The sequence below is a fragment of the Hordeum vulgare genome, unplaced genomic scaffold, assembly GCF_904849725.1.
Source record: "Hordeum vulgare subsp. vulgare unplaced genomic scaffold, MorexV3_pseudomolecules_assembly, whole genome shotgun sequence".
NCBI lineage: Eukaryota > Viridiplantae > Streptophyta > Magnoliopsida > Poales > Poaceae > Hordeum > Hordeum vulgare.
Genome location: NW_025422486.1, coordinates 365,001 through 380,000, shown reverse-complemented (window position 1 = coordinate 380,000; position 15,000 = coordinate 365,001). Strand labels below are relative to the sequence as shown.

At 45.9% G+C, this 15,000-nt stretch overlaps 29 non-coding genes and 1 pseudogene across 29 annotated transcripts; all 30 read left to right on the top strand.

Annotated features, from left to right (window-relative positions):
- The first annotated feature begins 161 nt into the window (after positions 1-161).
- On the top strand, positions 162-280 carry LOC123415594. The gene has a single exon (XR_006615305.1). It is a non-coding gene; the product is annotated as a 5S ribosomal RNA (ribosomal RNA).
- Positions 281-633: 353 nt separating this feature from the next.
- LOC123416300 lies at positions 634-751 on the top strand. Its single transcript, XR_006615969.1, has one exon. It is a non-coding gene; the product is annotated as a 5S ribosomal RNA (ribosomal RNA).
- A 407-nt stretch (positions 752-1,158) lies between these two features.
- LOC123416088 lies at positions 1,159-1,277 on the top strand. The gene has a single exon (XR_006615769.1). It is a non-coding gene; the product is annotated as a 5S ribosomal RNA (ribosomal RNA).
- Positions 1,278-1,639: 362 nt separating this feature from the next.
- Positions 1,640-1,758, top strand: LOC123415245. The gene has a single exon (XR_006614965.1). It is a non-coding gene; the product is annotated as a 5S ribosomal RNA (ribosomal RNA).
- Positions 1,759-2,090: 332 nt separating this feature from the next.
- LOC123416045 lies at positions 2,091-2,209 on the top strand. Its single transcript, XR_006615729.1, has one exon. It is a non-coding gene; the product is annotated as a 5S ribosomal RNA (ribosomal RNA).
- Positions 2,210-2,541: 332 nt separating this feature from the next.
- On the top strand, positions 2,542-2,660 carry LOC123415582. The gene has a single exon (XR_006615293.1). It is a non-coding gene; the product is annotated as a 5S ribosomal RNA (ribosomal RNA).
- Positions 2,661-3,022: 362 nt separating this feature from the next.
- LOC123416074 lies at positions 3,023-3,141 on the top strand. The gene has a single exon (XR_006615756.1). It is a non-coding gene; the product is annotated as a 5S ribosomal RNA (ribosomal RNA).
- Positions 3,142-3,632: 491 nt separating this feature from the next.
- LOC123416802 lies at positions 3,633-3,751 on the top strand. The gene has a single exon (XR_006616403.1). It is a non-coding gene; the product is annotated as a 5S ribosomal RNA (ribosomal RNA).
- Positions 3,752-4,080: 329 nt separating this feature from the next.
- Positions 4,081-4,199, top strand: LOC123415577. The gene has a single exon (XR_006615288.1). It is a non-coding gene; the product is annotated as a 5S ribosomal RNA (ribosomal RNA).
- A 365-nt stretch (positions 4,200-4,564) lies between these two features.
- On the top strand, positions 4,565-4,683 carry LOC123415515. Its single transcript, XR_006615231.1, has one exon. It is a non-coding gene; the product is annotated as a 5S ribosomal RNA (ribosomal RNA).
- A 335-nt stretch (positions 4,684-5,018) lies between these two features.
- Positions 5,019-5,137, top strand: LOC123416085. The gene has a single exon (XR_006615766.1). It is a non-coding gene; the product is annotated as a 5S ribosomal RNA (ribosomal RNA).
- A 428-nt stretch (positions 5,138-5,565) lies between these two features.
- Positions 5,566-5,684, top strand: LOC123415803. Its single transcript, XR_006615501.1, has one exon. It is a non-coding gene; the product is annotated as a 5S ribosomal RNA (ribosomal RNA).
- Positions 5,685-6,045: 361 nt separating this feature from the next.
- Positions 6,046-6,164, top strand: LOC123415571. The gene has a single exon (XR_006615282.1). It is a non-coding gene; the product is annotated as a 5S ribosomal RNA (ribosomal RNA).
- A 368-nt stretch (positions 6,165-6,532) lies between these two features.
- On the top strand, positions 6,533-6,651 carry LOC123415559. Its single transcript, XR_006615271.1, has one exon. It is a non-coding gene; the product is annotated as a 5S ribosomal RNA (ribosomal RNA).
- Positions 6,652-7,022: 371 nt separating this feature from the next.
- On the top strand, positions 7,023-7,141 carry LOC123415546. Its single transcript, XR_006615260.1, has one exon. It is a non-coding gene; the product is annotated as a 5S ribosomal RNA (ribosomal RNA).
- Positions 7,142-7,566: 425 nt separating this feature from the next.
- LOC123415802 lies at positions 7,567-7,685 on the top strand. The gene has a single exon (XR_006615500.1). It is a non-coding gene; the product is annotated as a 5S ribosomal RNA (ribosomal RNA).
- A 361-nt stretch (positions 7,686-8,046) lies between these two features.
- Positions 8,047-8,165, top strand: LOC123415534. The gene has a single exon (XR_006615249.1). It is a non-coding gene; the product is annotated as a 5S ribosomal RNA (ribosomal RNA).
- A 368-nt stretch (positions 8,166-8,533) lies between these two features.
- Positions 8,534-8,652, top strand: LOC123415523. Its single transcript, XR_006615238.1, has one exon. It is a non-coding gene; the product is annotated as a 5S ribosomal RNA (ribosomal RNA).
- Positions 8,653-9,023: 371 nt separating this feature from the next.
- On the top strand, positions 9,024-9,142 carry LOC123415511. Its single transcript, XR_006615227.1, has one exon. It is a non-coding gene; the product is annotated as a 5S ribosomal RNA (ribosomal RNA).
- A 425-nt stretch (positions 9,143-9,567) lies between these two features.
- LOC123415801 lies at positions 9,568-9,686 on the top strand. The gene has a single exon (XR_006615499.1). It is a non-coding gene; the product is annotated as a 5S ribosomal RNA (ribosomal RNA).
- Positions 9,687-10,047: 361 nt separating this feature from the next.
- On the top strand, positions 10,048-10,166 carry LOC123415498. The gene has a single exon (XR_006615215.1). It is a non-coding gene; the product is annotated as a 5S ribosomal RNA (ribosomal RNA).
- Positions 10,167-10,534: 368 nt separating this feature from the next.
- Positions 10,535-10,653, top strand: LOC123415486. Its single transcript, XR_006615204.1, has one exon. It is a non-coding gene; the product is annotated as a 5S ribosomal RNA (ribosomal RNA).
- A 365-nt stretch (positions 10,654-11,018) lies between these two features.
- Positions 11,019-11,120, top strand: LOC123416557 (annotated as a pseudogene).
- A 485-nt stretch (positions 11,121-11,605) lies between these two features.
- On the top strand, positions 11,606-11,724 carry LOC123416239. Its single transcript, XR_006615912.1, has one exon. It is a non-coding gene; the product is annotated as a 5S ribosomal RNA (ribosomal RNA).
- A 413-nt stretch (positions 11,725-12,137) lies between these two features.
- Positions 12,138-12,256, top strand: LOC123416620. The gene has a single exon (XR_006616229.1). It is a non-coding gene; the product is annotated as a 5S ribosomal RNA (ribosomal RNA).
- Positions 12,257-12,684: 428 nt separating this feature from the next.
- LOC123416292 lies at positions 12,685-12,803 on the top strand. The gene has a single exon (XR_006615962.1). It is a non-coding gene; the product is annotated as a 5S ribosomal RNA (ribosomal RNA).
- A 428-nt stretch (positions 12,804-13,231) lies between these two features.
- On the top strand, positions 13,232-13,350 carry LOC123416108. Its single transcript, XR_006615788.1, has one exon. It is a non-coding gene; the product is annotated as a 5S ribosomal RNA (ribosomal RNA).
- Positions 13,351-13,766: 416 nt separating this feature from the next.
- On the top strand, positions 13,767-13,885 carry LOC123415475. The gene has a single exon (XR_006615193.1). It is a non-coding gene; the product is annotated as a 5S ribosomal RNA (ribosomal RNA).
- Positions 13,886-14,226: 341 nt separating this feature from the next.
- On the top strand, positions 14,227-14,345 carry LOC123416809. Its single transcript, XR_006616410.1, has one exon. It is a non-coding gene; the product is annotated as a 5S ribosomal RNA (ribosomal RNA).
- Positions 14,346-14,742: 397 nt separating this feature from the next.
- LOC123415406 lies at positions 14,743-14,861 on the top strand. Its single transcript, XR_006615127.1, has one exon. It is a non-coding gene; the product is annotated as a 5S ribosomal RNA (ribosomal RNA).
- The last annotated feature ends 139 nt before the right edge of the window (positions 14,862-15,000 follow it).

Genomic DNA, 15,000 nt, shown 5'->3' with positions numbered 1-15,000 from the left:
CGAGTTTAACACAAGAATTTCACCGCTCCCTCTCTACCCCGACAACACGAGCACCGCCACGACCTCTGTGACTTTTCCCACCGCGCATGACACCCAACGACTAGTAGTAGTAGTACTAGTAGTAGGGGCAAGCATAAGGAACAAATAGATAGTTGCATGTCGGATGCGATCATACCAGCACTAAAGCACCGGATCCCATCAGAACTCCGAAGTTAAGCGTGCTTGGGCGAGAGTAGTACTAGGATGGGTGACCTCCTGGGAAGTCCTCGTGTTGCATTCCCCTTTTTAAATATATTTTTGCGCCACGTGACAAGGATGACGCGGGACCGTGATCTATATGACCTCGTTTTCTTATTTTTGACGTTTACTAGTTTTCTTATTTTTGACGTTTGTGATATGTTTTCGCTTGCTCCTCCCGTGTCCATTGCCACATTTGCCTCGACAACGGAGACGAGTTTAACACAAGAATTTCACCGCTCCCTCTCTACCCCGACAACACGAGCACCGCCACGACCTCTTTGACTTTTCCCACCGCGCATGACACCCAACGACTAGTAGTAGTAGTAGTAGTAGTAGCAGTAGTAGCAGTAGTAGTAGGGGCAAGCATAAGGAACAAATAGATAGTTGCATGTCGGATGCGATGATACCAGCACTAAAGCACCGGATCCCATCAGAACTCCGAAGTTAAGCGTGCTTGGGCGAGAGTAGTACTAGGATGGGTGACCTCCTGGGAAGTCCTCTGTTGCATTCCCCTTTTTAAATATATTTTTGCGCCACATGACAAGGATGACACGGGACCGTGATCTATATGACCTCGTTTTCTTATTTTTGACGTTTACTAGTTTTCTTATTTTTGACGTTTGTGATATGTTTTAGCTTGCCCCTCCCGTGTCCATTGCCACATTTGCCTCGAGAACGGAGACGAGTTTAACACAAGAATTACACCGCTCCCTCTCTACCCCGACAACACGAGCACCGCCACGACCTCTGTGACTTTTCCCACCGCGCATGACACCCAACGACTAGTAGTAGTAGTAGTAGTAGTAGTGGTAGTAGTAGTAGTAGTAGTAGTACTAGTAGTAGTAGTAGTACTAGTAGTAGTACTAGTAGTAGTAGTAGTAGGGGTAAGCATAAGGAACAAATAGATAGTTGCATGTCGGATGCGGTCATACCAGCACTAAAGCACCGGATCCCATCAGAACTCCGAAGTTAAGCGTGCTTGGGCGAGAGTAGTAATAGGATGGGTGTCCTCTTGGGAAGTCCTCGTGTTGCATTCCCCTTTTTAAATATATTTTTGCGCCACGTGACAAGGATGACGCGGGACCGTGATCTATATGACCTCGTTTTCTTATTTTTGACGTTTACTAGTTTTCTTATTTTTGACGTTGGTGATATGTTTTAGCTTGCCCCTCCCGTGTCCATTGCCACATTTGCCTCGACAACGGAGACGAGTTTAACACAAGAATTTCACCGCTCCCTCTCTACCCCGACAACACGAGTACCGCCACGACCTCTCTGACTTTTCCCACCGCGCATGACACCCAACGACTAGTAGTAGTAGTAGTAGCAGTAGCAGTAGTAGCAGTAGTAGCAGTAGTAGTAGGGGCAAGCATAAGGAACAAATAGATAGATGCTTGTTGGATGCGATCATACCAGCACTAAAGCACCGGATCCCATTAGAACTCCGAAGTTAAGCGTGCTTGGGCGAGAGTAGTACTAGGATGGGTGACCTCCTGGGAAGTCCTCGTGTTGCATTTTGCTTTTTAAATATATTTTTGCGCCACGTGACAAGGATGACACGGGACCGTGATCTATATGACCTCGTTTTCTTATTTTTGACGTTTACTAGTTTTCTTATTTTTGACGTTTGTGATATGTTTTAGCTTGCCCCTCCCGTGTCCATTGCCACATTTGCCTCGAGAACGGAGACGAGTTTAACACAAGAATTTCACCGCTCCCTCTCTACCCCGACAACACGAGAACCGCCAGGACCTCTGTGACTTTTCCCACCGCGCATGACACCCAACGACTAGTAGTAGTACTAGTAGTAGTAGGGGCAAGCATAAGGAACAAATAGATAGTTGCATGTCGGATGCGATCATACCAGCACTAAAGCACCGGATCCCATCAGAACTTCGAAGTTAAGCGTGCTTGGGCGAGAGTAGTACTAGGATGGGTGACCTCCTGGGAAGTCCTCTTGTTGCATTCCCCTTTTTAAATATATTTTTGCGCCACGTGACAAGGATGACGCGGGACCGTGATCTATATGACCTCGTTTTCTTATTTTTGACGTTTACTAGTTTTCTTATTTTTGACGTTTGTGATATGTTTTAGCTTGCCCCTCCCGTGTCCATTGCCACATTTGCCTCGAGAACGGAGACGAGTTTAACACAAGAATTTCACCGCTCCCTCTCTACCCCGACAACACGAGCACCGCCACGACCTCTGTGACTTTTCCCACCGCGCATGACACCCAACGACTAGTAGTAGTAGTACTAGTAGTAGGGGCAAGCATAAGGAACAAATAGATAGTTGCATGTCGGATGCGATCATACCAGCACTAAAGCACCGGATCCCATCAGAACTCCGAAGTTAAGCGTGCTTGGGCGAGAGTAGTACTAGGATGGGTGACCTCCTGGGAAGTCCTCGTGTTGCATTCCCCTTTTTAAATATATTTTTGCGCCACGTGACAAGGATGACGCGGGACCGTGATCTATATGACCTCGTTTTCTTATTTTTGACGTTTACTAGTTTTCTTATTTTTGACGTTTGTGATATGTTTTCGCTTGCTCCTCCCGTGTCCATTGCCACATTTGCCTCGACAACGGAGACGAGTTTAACACAAGAATTTCACCGCTCCCTCTCTACCCCGACAACACGAGCACCGCCACGACCTCTTTGACTTTTCCCACCGCGCATGACACCCAACGACTAGTAGTAGTAGTAGTAGTAGTAGCAGTAGTAGCAGTAGTAGCAGTAGTAGTAGGGGCAAGCATAAGGAACAAATAGATAGTTGCATGTCGGTTGCGATCATACGAGCACTAAAGCACCGGATCCCATCAGAACTCCGAAGTTAAGCGTGCTTGGGCGAGAGTAGTACTAGGATGGGTGACCTCCTGGGAAGTCCTTGTGTTGCATTCCCCTTTTTAAATATATTTTTGCGCCACATGACAAGGATGACACGGGACCGTGATCTATATGACCTCGTTTTCTTATTTTTGACGTTTACTAGTTTTCTTATTTTTGACGTTTGTGATATGTTTTAGCTTGCCCCTCCCGTGTCCATTGCCACATTTGCCTCGAGAACGGAGACGAGTTTAACACAAGAATTACACCGCTCCCTCTCTACCCCGACAACACGAGCACCGCCACGACCTCTGTGACTTTTCCCACCGCGCATGACACCCAACGACTAGTAGTAGTAGTAGTAGTAGTAGTAGTAGTAGTAGTAGTAGTAGTAGTAGTAGTAGTAGTAGTAGTACTAGTAGTAGTAGTAGTACTAGTAGTAGTAGTACTCGTAGTAGTAGTAGTAGTAGTAGTACTAGTAGTAGTAGTAGTACTAGTAGTAGTAGTACTCGTAGTAGTAGTAGTAGTAGGGGCAAGCATAAGGAACAAATAGATAGTTGCATGTCGGATGCGGTCATACCAGCACTAAAGCACCGGATCCCATCAGAACTCCGAAGTTAAGCGTGCTTGGGCGAGAGTAGTACTAGGATGGGTGACCTCTTGGGAAGTCCTCGTGTTGCATTCCCCTTTTTAAATATATTTTTGCGCCACGTGACAAGGATGACGCGGGACCGTGATCTATATGACCTCGTTTTCTTATTTTTGACGTTTACTAGTTTTCTTATTTTTGACGTTGGTGATATGTTTTAGCTTGCCCCTCCCGTGTCCATTGCCACATTTGCCTCGAGAACGGAGACGAGTTTAACACAAGAATTTCACCGCTCCCTCTCTACCCCGACAACACGAGTACCGCCACGACCTCTCTGACTTTTCCCACCGCGCATGACACCCAACGACTAGTAGTAGTAGTAGTAGTAGGGGCAAGCATAAGGAACAAATAGATAGTTGCATGTCGTATGCGATCATACCAGCACTAAAGCACCGGATCCCATCAGAACTCCGAAGTTAAGCGTGCTTGGGCGAGAGTAGTACTAGGATGGGTGACCTCTTGGGAAGTCCTCGTGTTGCATTGCCCTTTTTAAATATATTTTTGCGCCACGTGACAAGGATGACGCGGGACCGTGATCTATATGACCTCGTTTTCTTATTTTTGACGTTTACTAGTTTTCTTATTTTTGACGTTTGTGATATGTTTTAGCTTGCCCCTCCCGTGTCCATTGTCACATTTGCCTCGACAACGGAGACGAGTTTAACACAAGAATTTCACCGCTCCCTCTCTACCCCGACAACACGAGCACCGCCACGACCTCTTTGACTTTTCCCACCGCGCATGACACCCAACGACTAGTTGTAGTAGTAGTAGTAGTAGCAGCAGTAGTAGCAGTAGTAGAAGTAGTAGTACGGGCAAGCATAAGGAACAAATAGATAGTTGCATGTCGGATGCGATCATACCAGCACTAAAGCACCGGATCCCATCAGAACTCCGAAGTTAAGCGTGCTTGGGCGAGAGTAGTACTAGGATGGTTGTCCTCCTGGGAAGTCCTCGTGTTGCATTCCCCTTTTTAAATATATTTTTGCGCCACATGACAAGGATGACACGGGACCGTGATCTATATGACCTCGTTTTCTTATTTTTGACGTTTACTAGTTTTCTTATTTTTGACGTTTGTGATATGTTTTAGCTTGCCCCTCCCGTGTCCATTGCCACATTTGCCTCGAGAACGGAGACGAGTTTAACACAAGAATTTGACCGGTCCCTCTCTACCCCGACAACACGAGCACCGCCACGACCTCTGTGACTTTTCCCTCCGCGCATGACACCCAACGACTAGTAGTAGTAGTAGTACTAGTAGTAGGGGCAAGCATAAGGAACAAATAGATAGTTGCATGTCGGATGCGATCATACCAGCACTAAAGCATCGGATCCCATCAGAACTACGAAGTTAAGCGTGCTTGGGCGAGAGTAGTACTAGGATGGGTGACCTCCTGGGAAGTCCTCGTGTTGCATTCCCCTTTTTAAATATATTTTTGCGCCACATGACAAGGATGACACGGGACCGTGATCTATATGACCTCGTTTTCTTATTTTTGACGTTTACTAGTTTTCTTATTTTTTACGTTTGTGATATGTTTTAGCTTGCCCCTCCCGTGTCCATTGCCACATTTGCCTCGACAACGGAGACGAGTTTAACACAAGAATTACACCGCTCACTCTCTACCCCGACAACACGAGCACCGCCACGACCTCTGTGACTTTTCCCACCGCGCATGACACCCAACGACTAGTAGTAGTAGTAGTAGTAGTAGTAGTAGTAGTAGTAGTAGTAGTAATAGTAGTAGTAGTAGTAGTACTAGTAGTAGTAGTAGTAGTACTAGTAGTAATACTAGTAGTAGTAGTAGTAGGGGCAAGCATAAGGAACAAATAGATAGTTGCATGTCGGATGCGATCATACCAGCACTAAAGCACCGGATCCCATCATAACTCCGAAGTTAAGCGTGCTTGGGCGAGAGTAGTACTAGGATGGGTGACCTCCTGGGAAGTCCTCGTGTTGCATTCCCCTTTTTAAATATATTTTTGCGCCACGTGACAAGGATGACGCGGGACCGTGATCTATATGACCTCGTTTTCTTATTTTTGACGTTTACTAGTTTTCTTATTTTTGACGTTTGTGATATGTTTTAGCTTGCCCCTCCCGTGTCCATTGCCACATTTGCCTCGACAACGGAGACGAGTTTAACACAAGAATTTCACCGCTCCCTCTCTACCCCGACAACACGAGCACCGCCACGAGCACTCTGACTTTTCCCACCGCGCATGACACCCAACGACTAGTAGTAGTAGTAGTAGTAGTAGCAGTAGTAGCAGTAGTAGCAGTAGTAGTAGGGCAAGCATAAGGAACAAATAGATAGTTGCATGTCGGATGCGATCATACCAGCACTAAAGCACCGGATCCCATCAGAACTCCGAAGTTAAGCGTGCTTGGGCGAGAGTAGTACTAGGATGGGTGACCTCCTGGGAAGTCCTCGTGTTGCATTCCCCTTTTTAAATATATTTTTGCGCCACGTGACAAGGATGACACGGGACCGTGATCTATATGACCTCGTTTTCTTATTTTTGGCGTTTACTAGTTTTCTTATTTTTGACGTTTGTGATATGTTTTAGCTTGCCCCTCCCGTGTCCATTGCCACATTTGCCTCGAGAACGGAGACGAGTTTAACACAAGAATTTCACCGCTCCCTCTCTACCCCGACAACACGAGCACCGCCACGACCTCTGTGACTTTTCCCACCGCGCATGACACCCTACGACTAGTAGTAGTAGTAGTAGTAGTAATAGTAGTAGTAGTAGTACTAGTAGTAGTAGTAGTAGGGGCAAGCATAAGGAACAAATAGATAGTTGCATGTCGGATGCGATCATACCAGCACTAAAGCACCGGATCCCATCAGAACTCCGAAGTTAAGCGTGCTTGGGCGAGAGTAGTACTAGGATGGGTGACCTCCTGGGAAGTCCTCGTGTTGCATTCCCCTTTTTAAATATATTTTTGCGCCACATGACAAGGATGACGCGGGACCGTGATCTATATGACCTCGTTTTCTTATTTTTGACGTTTACTAGTTTTCTTATTTTTGACGTTTGTGATATGTTTTAGCTTGCCCCTCCCGTGTCCATTGCCACATTTGCCTCGACAACGGAGACGAGTTTAACACAAGAATTTCACCGCTCCCTCTCTACCCCGACAACACGAGCACCGCCACGACCTCTTTGACTTTTCCCACCGCGCATGACACCCAACGACTAGTAGTAGTAGTAGTAGTAGTAGTAGTAGTAGCAGTAGTAGCAGTAGTAGTAGTAGTAGTAGGGGCAAGCGTAAGGAACAAATAGATAGTTGCATGTCGGATGCGATCATACCAGCACTAAAGCACCGGATCCCATCAGAACTCCGAAGTTAAGCGTGCTTGGGCGAGAGTAGTACTAGGATGGGTGACCTCCTGGGAAGTCCTCGTGTTGCATTCCCCTTTTTAAATATATTTTTGCGCCACATGACAAGGATGACACGGGACCGTGATCTATATGACCTCGTTTTCTTATTTTTGACGTTTACTAGTTTTCTTATTTTTGACGTTTGTGATATGTTTTAGCTTGCCCCTCCCGTGTCCATTGCCACATTTGCCTCGACAACGCAGACGAGTTTAACACAAGAATTACACCGCTCACTCTCTACCCCGACAACACGAGCACCGCCACGACCTCTGTGACTTTTCCCACCGCGCATGACACCCAACGACTAGTAGTAGTAGTAGTAGTAGTAGTAGTAGTAGTAGTAGTAGTAATAGTAGTAGTAGTAGTAGTACTAGTAGTAGTAGTAGTAGTACTAGTAGTAATACTAGTAGTAGTAGTAGTAGGGGCAAGCATAAGGAACAAATAGATAGTTGCATGTCGGATGCGATCATACCAGCACTAAAGCACCGGATCCCATCATAACTCCGAAGTTAAGCGTGCTTGGGCGAGAGTAGTACTAGGATGGGTGACCTCCTGGGAAGTCCTCGTGTTGCATTCCCCTTTTTAAATATATTTTTGCGCCACGTGACAAGGATGACGCGGGACCGTGATCTATATGACCTCGTTTTCTTATTTTTGACGTTTACTAGTTTTCTTATTTTTGACGTTTGTGATATGTTTTAGCTTGCCCCTCCCGTGTCCATTGCCACATTTGCCTCGACAACGGAGACGAGTTTAACACAAGAATTTCACCGCTCCCTCTCTACCCCGACAACACGAGCACCGCCACGAGCACTCTGACTTTTCCCACCGCGCATGACACCCAACGACTAGTAGTAGTAGTAGTAGTAGTAGCAGTAGTAGCAGTAGTAGCAGTAGTAGTAGGGCAAGCATAAGGAACAAATAGATAGTTGCATGTCGGATGCGATCATACCAGCACTAAAGCACCGGATCCCATCAGAACTCCGAAGTTAAGCGTGCTTGGGCGAGAGTAGTACTAGGATGGGTGACCTCCTGGGAAGTCCTCGTGTTGCATTCCCCTTTTTAAATATATTTTTGCGCCACGTGACAAGGATGACACGGGACCGTGATCTATATGACCTCGTTTTCTTATTTTTGGCGTTTACTAGTTTTCTTATTTTTGACGTTTGTGATATGTTTTAGCTTGCCCCTCCCGTGTCCATTGCCACATTTGCCTCGAGAACGGAGACGAGTTTAACACAAGAATTTCACCGCTCCCTCTCTACCCCGACAACACGAGCACCGCCACGACCTCTGTGACTTTTCCCACCGCGCATGACACCCTACGACTAGTAGTAGTAGTAGTAGTAGTAATAGTAGTAGTAGTAGTACTAGTAGTAGTAGTAGTAGGGGCAAGCATAAGGAACAAATAGATAGTTGCATGTCGGATGCGATCATACCAGCACTAAAGCACCGGATCCCATCAGAACTCCGAAGTTAAGCGTGCTTGGGCGAGAGTAGTACTAGGATGGGTGACCTCCTGGGAAGTCCTCGTGTTGCATTCCCCTTTTTAAATATATTTTTGCGCCACATGACAAGGATGACGCGGGACCGTGATCTATATGACCTCGTTTTCTTATTTTTGACGTTTACTAGTTTTCTTATTTTTGACGTTTGTGATATGTTTTAGCTTGCCCCTCCCGTGTCCATTGCCACATTTGCCTCGACAACGGAGACGAGTTTAACACAAGAATTTCACCGCTCCCTCTCTACCCCGACAACACGAGCACCGCCACGACCTCTTTGACTTTTCCCACCGCGCATGACACCCAACGACTAGTAGTAGTAGTAGTAGTAGTAGTAGTAGTAGCAGTAGTAGCAGTAGTAGTAGTAGTAGTAGGGGCAAGCGTAAGGAACAAATAGATAGTTGCATGTCGGATGCGATCATACCAGCACTAAAGCACCGGATCCCATCAGAACTCCGAAGTTAAGCGTGCTTGGGCGAGAGTAGTACTAGGATGGGTGACCTCCTGGGAAGTCCTCGTGTTGCATTCCCCTTTTTAAATATATTTTTGCGCCACATGACAAGGATGACACGGGACCGTGATCTATATGACCTCGTTTTCTTATTTTTGACGTTTACTAGTTTTCTTATTTTTGACGTTTGTGATATGTTTTAGCTTGCCCCTCCCGTGTCCATTGCCACATTTGCCTCGACAACGCAGACGAGTTTAACACAAGAATTACACCGCTCACTCTCTACCCCGACAACACGAGCACCGCCACGACCTCTGTGACTTTTCCCACCGCGCATGACACCCAACGACTAGTAGTAGTAGTAGTAGTAGTAGTAGTAGTAGTAGTAGTAGTAATAGTAGTAGTAGTAGTAGTACTAGTAGTAGTAGTAGTAGTACTAGTAGTAATACTAGTAGTAGTAGTAGTAGGGGCAAGCATAAGGAACAAATAGATAGTTGCATGTCGGATGCGATCATACCAGCACTAAAGCACCGGATCCCATCATAACTCCGAAGTTAAGCGTGCTTGGGCGAGAGTAGTACTAGGATGGGTGACCTCCTGGGAAGTCCTCGTGTTGCATTCCCCTTTTTAAATATATTTTTGCGCCACGTGACAAGGATGACGCGGGACCGTGATCTATATGACCTCGTTTTCTTATTTTTGACGTTTACTAGTTTTCTTATTTTTGACGTTTGTGATATGTTTTAGCTTGCCCCTCCCGTGTCCATTGCCACATTTGCCTCGACAACGGAGACGAGTTTAACACAAGAATTTCACCGCTCCCTCTCTACCCCGACAACACGAGCACCGCCACGAGCACTCTGACTTTTCCCACCGCGCATGACACCCAACGACTAGTAGTAGTAGTAGTAGTAGTAGCAGTAGTAGCAGTAGTAGCAGTAGTAGTAGGGCAAGCATAAGGAACAAATAGATAGTTGCATGTCGGATGCGATCATACCAGCACTAAAGCACCGGATCCCATCAGAACTCCGAAGTTAAGCGTGCTTGGGCGAGAGTAGTACTAGGATGGGTGACCTCCTGGGAAGTCCTCGTGTTGCATTCCCCTTTTTAAATATATTTTTGCGCCACGTGACAAGGATGACACGGGACCGTGATCTATATGACCTCGTTTTCTTATTTTTGGCGTTTACTAGTTTTCTTATTTTTGACGTTTGTGATATGTTTTAGCTTGCCCCTCCCGTGTCCATTGCCACATTTGCCTCGAGAACGGAGACGAGTTTAACACAAGAATTTCACCGCTCCCTCTCTACCCCGACAACACGAGCACCGCCACGACCTCTGTGACTTTTCCCACCGCGCATGACACCCTACGACTAGTAGTAGTAGTAGTAGTAGTAATAGTAGTAGTAGTAGTACTAGTAGTAGTAGTAGTAGGGGCAAGCATAAGGAACAAATAGATAGTTGCATGTTGGATGCGATCATACCAGCACTAAAGCACCGGATCCCATCAGAACTCCGAAGTTAAGCGTGCTTGGGCGAGAGTAGTACTAGGATGGGTGACCTCCTGGGAAGTCCTCGTGTTGCATTCCCCTTTTTAAATATATTTTTGCGCCACGTGACAAGGATGACGCGGGACCGTGATCTATATGACCTCGTTTTCTTATTTTTGACGTTTACTAGTTTTCTTATTTTTGACGTTTGTGATATGTTTTAGCTTGCCCCTCCCGTGTCCATTGCCACATTTGCCTCGACAACGGAGACGAGTTTAACACAAGAATTTCACCGCTCCCTCTCTACCCCGACAACACGAGCACCGCCACGACCTCTTTGACTTTTCCCACCGCGCATGACACCCAACGACTAGTAGTAGTAGTAGTAGTAGTAGTAGCAGTAGTAGCAGTAGTAGCAGTAGTAGTAGGGGCAAGCATAAGGAACAAATAGATAGTTGCATGTCGGATGCGATCATACCAGCACTAAAGCACCGGATCCCATCAGAACTCCGAAGTTAAGCGTGCTTGAGCGAGAGTAGTACTAGGATGTCCTCGTGTTGCATTCCCCTTTTTAAATATATTTTTGCGCCACATGACAAGGATGACACGGGACCGTGATCTATATGACCTCGTTTTCTTATTTTTGACGTTTACTAGTTTTCTTATTTTTGACGTTTGTGATATGTTTTAGCTTGCCCCTCCCGTGTCCATTGCCACATTTGCCTCGAGAACGGAGACGAGTTTAACACAAGAATTACACCGCTCCCTCTCTACCCCGACAACACGAGCACCGCCACGACCTCTGTGACTTTTCCCACCGCGCATGACACCCAACGACTAGTAGTAGTAGTACTAGTAGTAGTAGTACTAGTAGTAGTAGTAGTAGTACTAGTAGTAGTAGTAGTAGTACTAGTAGTACTAGTAGTAGTAGTACTAGTAGTAGTAGTAGTAGTACTAGTAGTAGTAGTAGTAGTAGTACTAGTAGTAGTAGTAGTACTAGTAGTAGTAGTAGTAGGGGCAAGCATAAGGAACAAATAGATAGTTGCATGTCGGATGTGATCATACCAGCACTAAAGCACCGGATACCATCAGAACTCCGAAGTTAAGCGTGCTTGGGCGAGAGTAGTACTAGGATGGGTGACCTCATGGGAAGTCCTCGTGTTGCAATCCCCTTTTTAAATATATTTTTGCGCCACGTGACAAGGATGACGCGGGACCGTGATCTATATGACCTCGTTTTCTTATTTTTGACGTTTACTAGTTTTCTTATTTTTGACGTTTGTGATATGTTTTAGCTTGCCCCTCCCGTGTCCATTGCCACATTTGCCTCGACAACGGAGACGAGTTTAACACAAGAATTTCACCGCTCCCTCTCTACCCCGACAACACGAGCACCGCCACGACCTGTGTGACTTTTCCCACCGCGCATGACACCCAACGACTAGTAGTAGTAGTAGTAGTAGTAGTAGTAGTAGTAGTAGTAGTAGTAGTAGTAGTACTAGTAGTACTAGTAGTAATAGTAGTAGTACTAGTAGCAGTAGTAGTAGGGTCAAGCATAAGGAACAAATAGATAGTTGCATGTCGGATGCGATCATACCAGCACTAAAGCACCGGATCCCATCAGAACTCCGAAGTTAAGCGTGCTTGGGCGAGAGTAGTACTAGGATGGGTGACCTCTTGGGAAGTTCTCGTGTTGCATTCCCCTTTTTAAATATATTTTTGCGCCACGTGACAAGGATGACGCGGGACCGTGATCTATATGACCTCGTTTTCTTATTTTTGACGTTTACTAGTTTTCTTATTTTTGACGTTTGTGATATGTTTTAGCTTGCCCCTCCCGTGTCCATTGCCACATTTGCCTCGAGAACGGAGACGAGTTTAACACAAGAATTTCACCGCTCCCTCTCTACCCCGACAACACGAGCACCGCCACGACCTCTGTGACTTTTCCCACCGCGCATGACACCCAACGACTAGTAGTAGTAGTAGTAGTACTAGTAGTAGTAGTAGTACTAGTAGTAGTAGTAGTAGTACTAGTAGTAGTAGTAGTAGTAGTACTAGTAGTAGTACTAGTAGTACTAGTAGTAGTAGTAGGGGCAAGCATAAGGAACAAATAGATAGTTGCATGTCGGATGCGATCATACCAGCACTAAAGCACCGGATCCCATCAGAACTCCAAAGTTAAGCGTGCTTGGGCGAGAGTAGTACTAGGATGGGTGACCTCTTGGGAAGTCCTCTTGTTGCTTTCCCCTTTTTAAATATATTTTTGCGCCACATGACAAGGATGACACGGGACCGTGATCTATATGACCTCGTTTTCTTATTTTTGACGTTTACTAGTTTTCTTATTTTTGACATTTGTGATATGTTTTAGCTTGCCCCTCCCGTGTCCATTGCCACATTTGCCTCGAGAACGGAGACGAGTTTAACACAAGAATTACACCGCTCCCTCTCTACCCCGACAACACGAGCACCGCCACGACCTCTGTGACTTTTCCCACCGCGCATGACACCCAACGACTAGTAGTAGTAGTAGTACTAGTAGTAGTAGTAGTAGTAGTACTAGTAGTAGTAGTAGTAGTACTAGTAGTAATAGTAGTAGTACTAGTAGTAGTACTAGTAGTACTAGTAGTAGTAGTAGGGGCAAGCATAAGGAACAAATAGATAGTTGCATGTCGGATGCGATCATACCAGCACTAAAGCACCGGATCCCATCAGAACTTCGAAGTTAAGCGTGCTTGGGCGAGAGTAGTACTAGGATGGGTGACATCCTGGGAAGTCCTCGTGTTGCATTCCCCTTTTTAAATATATTTTTGCGCCACATGACAAGGATGACACGGGACCGTGATCTATATGACCTCGTTTTCTTATTTTTGACGTTTACTAGTTTTCTTATTTTTGACGTTTGTGATATGTTTTAGCTTGCCCCTCCCGTGTCCATTGCCACATTTGCCTCGAGAATGGAGACGAGTTTAACACAAGAATTACACCGCTCCCTCTCTACCCCGACAACACGAGCACCGCCACGACCTCTGTGACTTTTCCCACCGCGCATGACACCCAACGACTAGTAGTAGTAGTAGTAGTAGTAGTAGTAATAGTAGTAGTAGTATTAGTACTAGTAGTAGTAGTAGTACTAGTAGTAGTAGTAGTAGTACTAGTAGTAGTAGTAGTAGGGGCAAGGATAAGGAACAAATAGATAGTTGCATGTCGGATGCGATCATACCAGCACTAAAGCACCGGATCCCATCAGAACTCCGAAGTTAAGCGTGCTTGGGCGAGAGTAGTACTAGGATGGGTGACCTCCTGGGAAGTCCTCGTGTTGCATTCCCCTTTTTAAATATATTTTTGCGCCACGTGACAAGGATGACGCGGGACCGTGATCTATATGACCTCGTTTTCTTATTTTTGACGTTTACTAGTTTTCTTATTTTTGACGTTTGTGATATGTTTTAGCTTGCCCCTCCCGTGTCCATTGCCACATTTGCCTCGACAACGGAGACGAGTTTAACACAAGAATTTCACCGCTCCCTCTCTACCCCGACAACACGAGCACCGCCATGACCTCTCTGACTTTTCCCACCGCGCATGACACCCAACGACTAGTAGTAGTAGTAGTAGTAGCAGTAGTAGTAGGGGCAAGCATAAGGAACAAATAGATAGTTGCATGTCGGATGCGATCATACCAGCACTAAAGCACCGGATCCCATCAGAACTCCGAAGTTAAGCGTGCTTGGGCGAGAGTAGTACTAGGATGGGTGACCTCCTAGGAAGTCCTCGTGTTGCATTCCCCTTTTTAAATATATTTTTGCGCCACGTGACAAGGATGACACGGGACCGTGATCTATATGACCTCGTTTTCTTATTTTTGACGTTTACTAGTTTTCTTATTTTTGACGTTTGTGATATGTTTTAGCTTGCCCCTCCCGTGTCCATTGCCACATTTGCCTCGAGAACGGAGACGAGTTTAACACAAGAATTTCACCGCTCCCTCTCTACCCCGACAACACGAGCACCGCCACGACCTCTGTGACTTTTCCCACCGCGCATGACACCCAACGACTAGTAGTAGTAGTAGTAGTAGTAGTAGTACTAGTAGTAGTAGTAGTAGTAGTAGTAGTAGTAGTAGTAGTAGTAGTAGTAGTAGTAGTAGGGCAAGCATAAGGAACAAATAGATAGTTGCATGTCGGATGCGATCATACCAGCACTAAAGCAGCGGATCCCATCAGAACTCCGAAGTTAAGCGTGCTTGGGCGAGAGTAGTACTAGGATGGGTGACCTCCTGGGAAGTCCTCGTGTTGCATTCCCCTTTTTAAATATATTTTTGCGCCACGTGACAAGGATGACGCGGGACTGTGATCTATATGACCTCGTTTTCTTATTTTTGACGTTTACTAGTTTTCTTATTTTTGACGTTTGTGATATGTTTTAGCTTGCCCCTCCCGT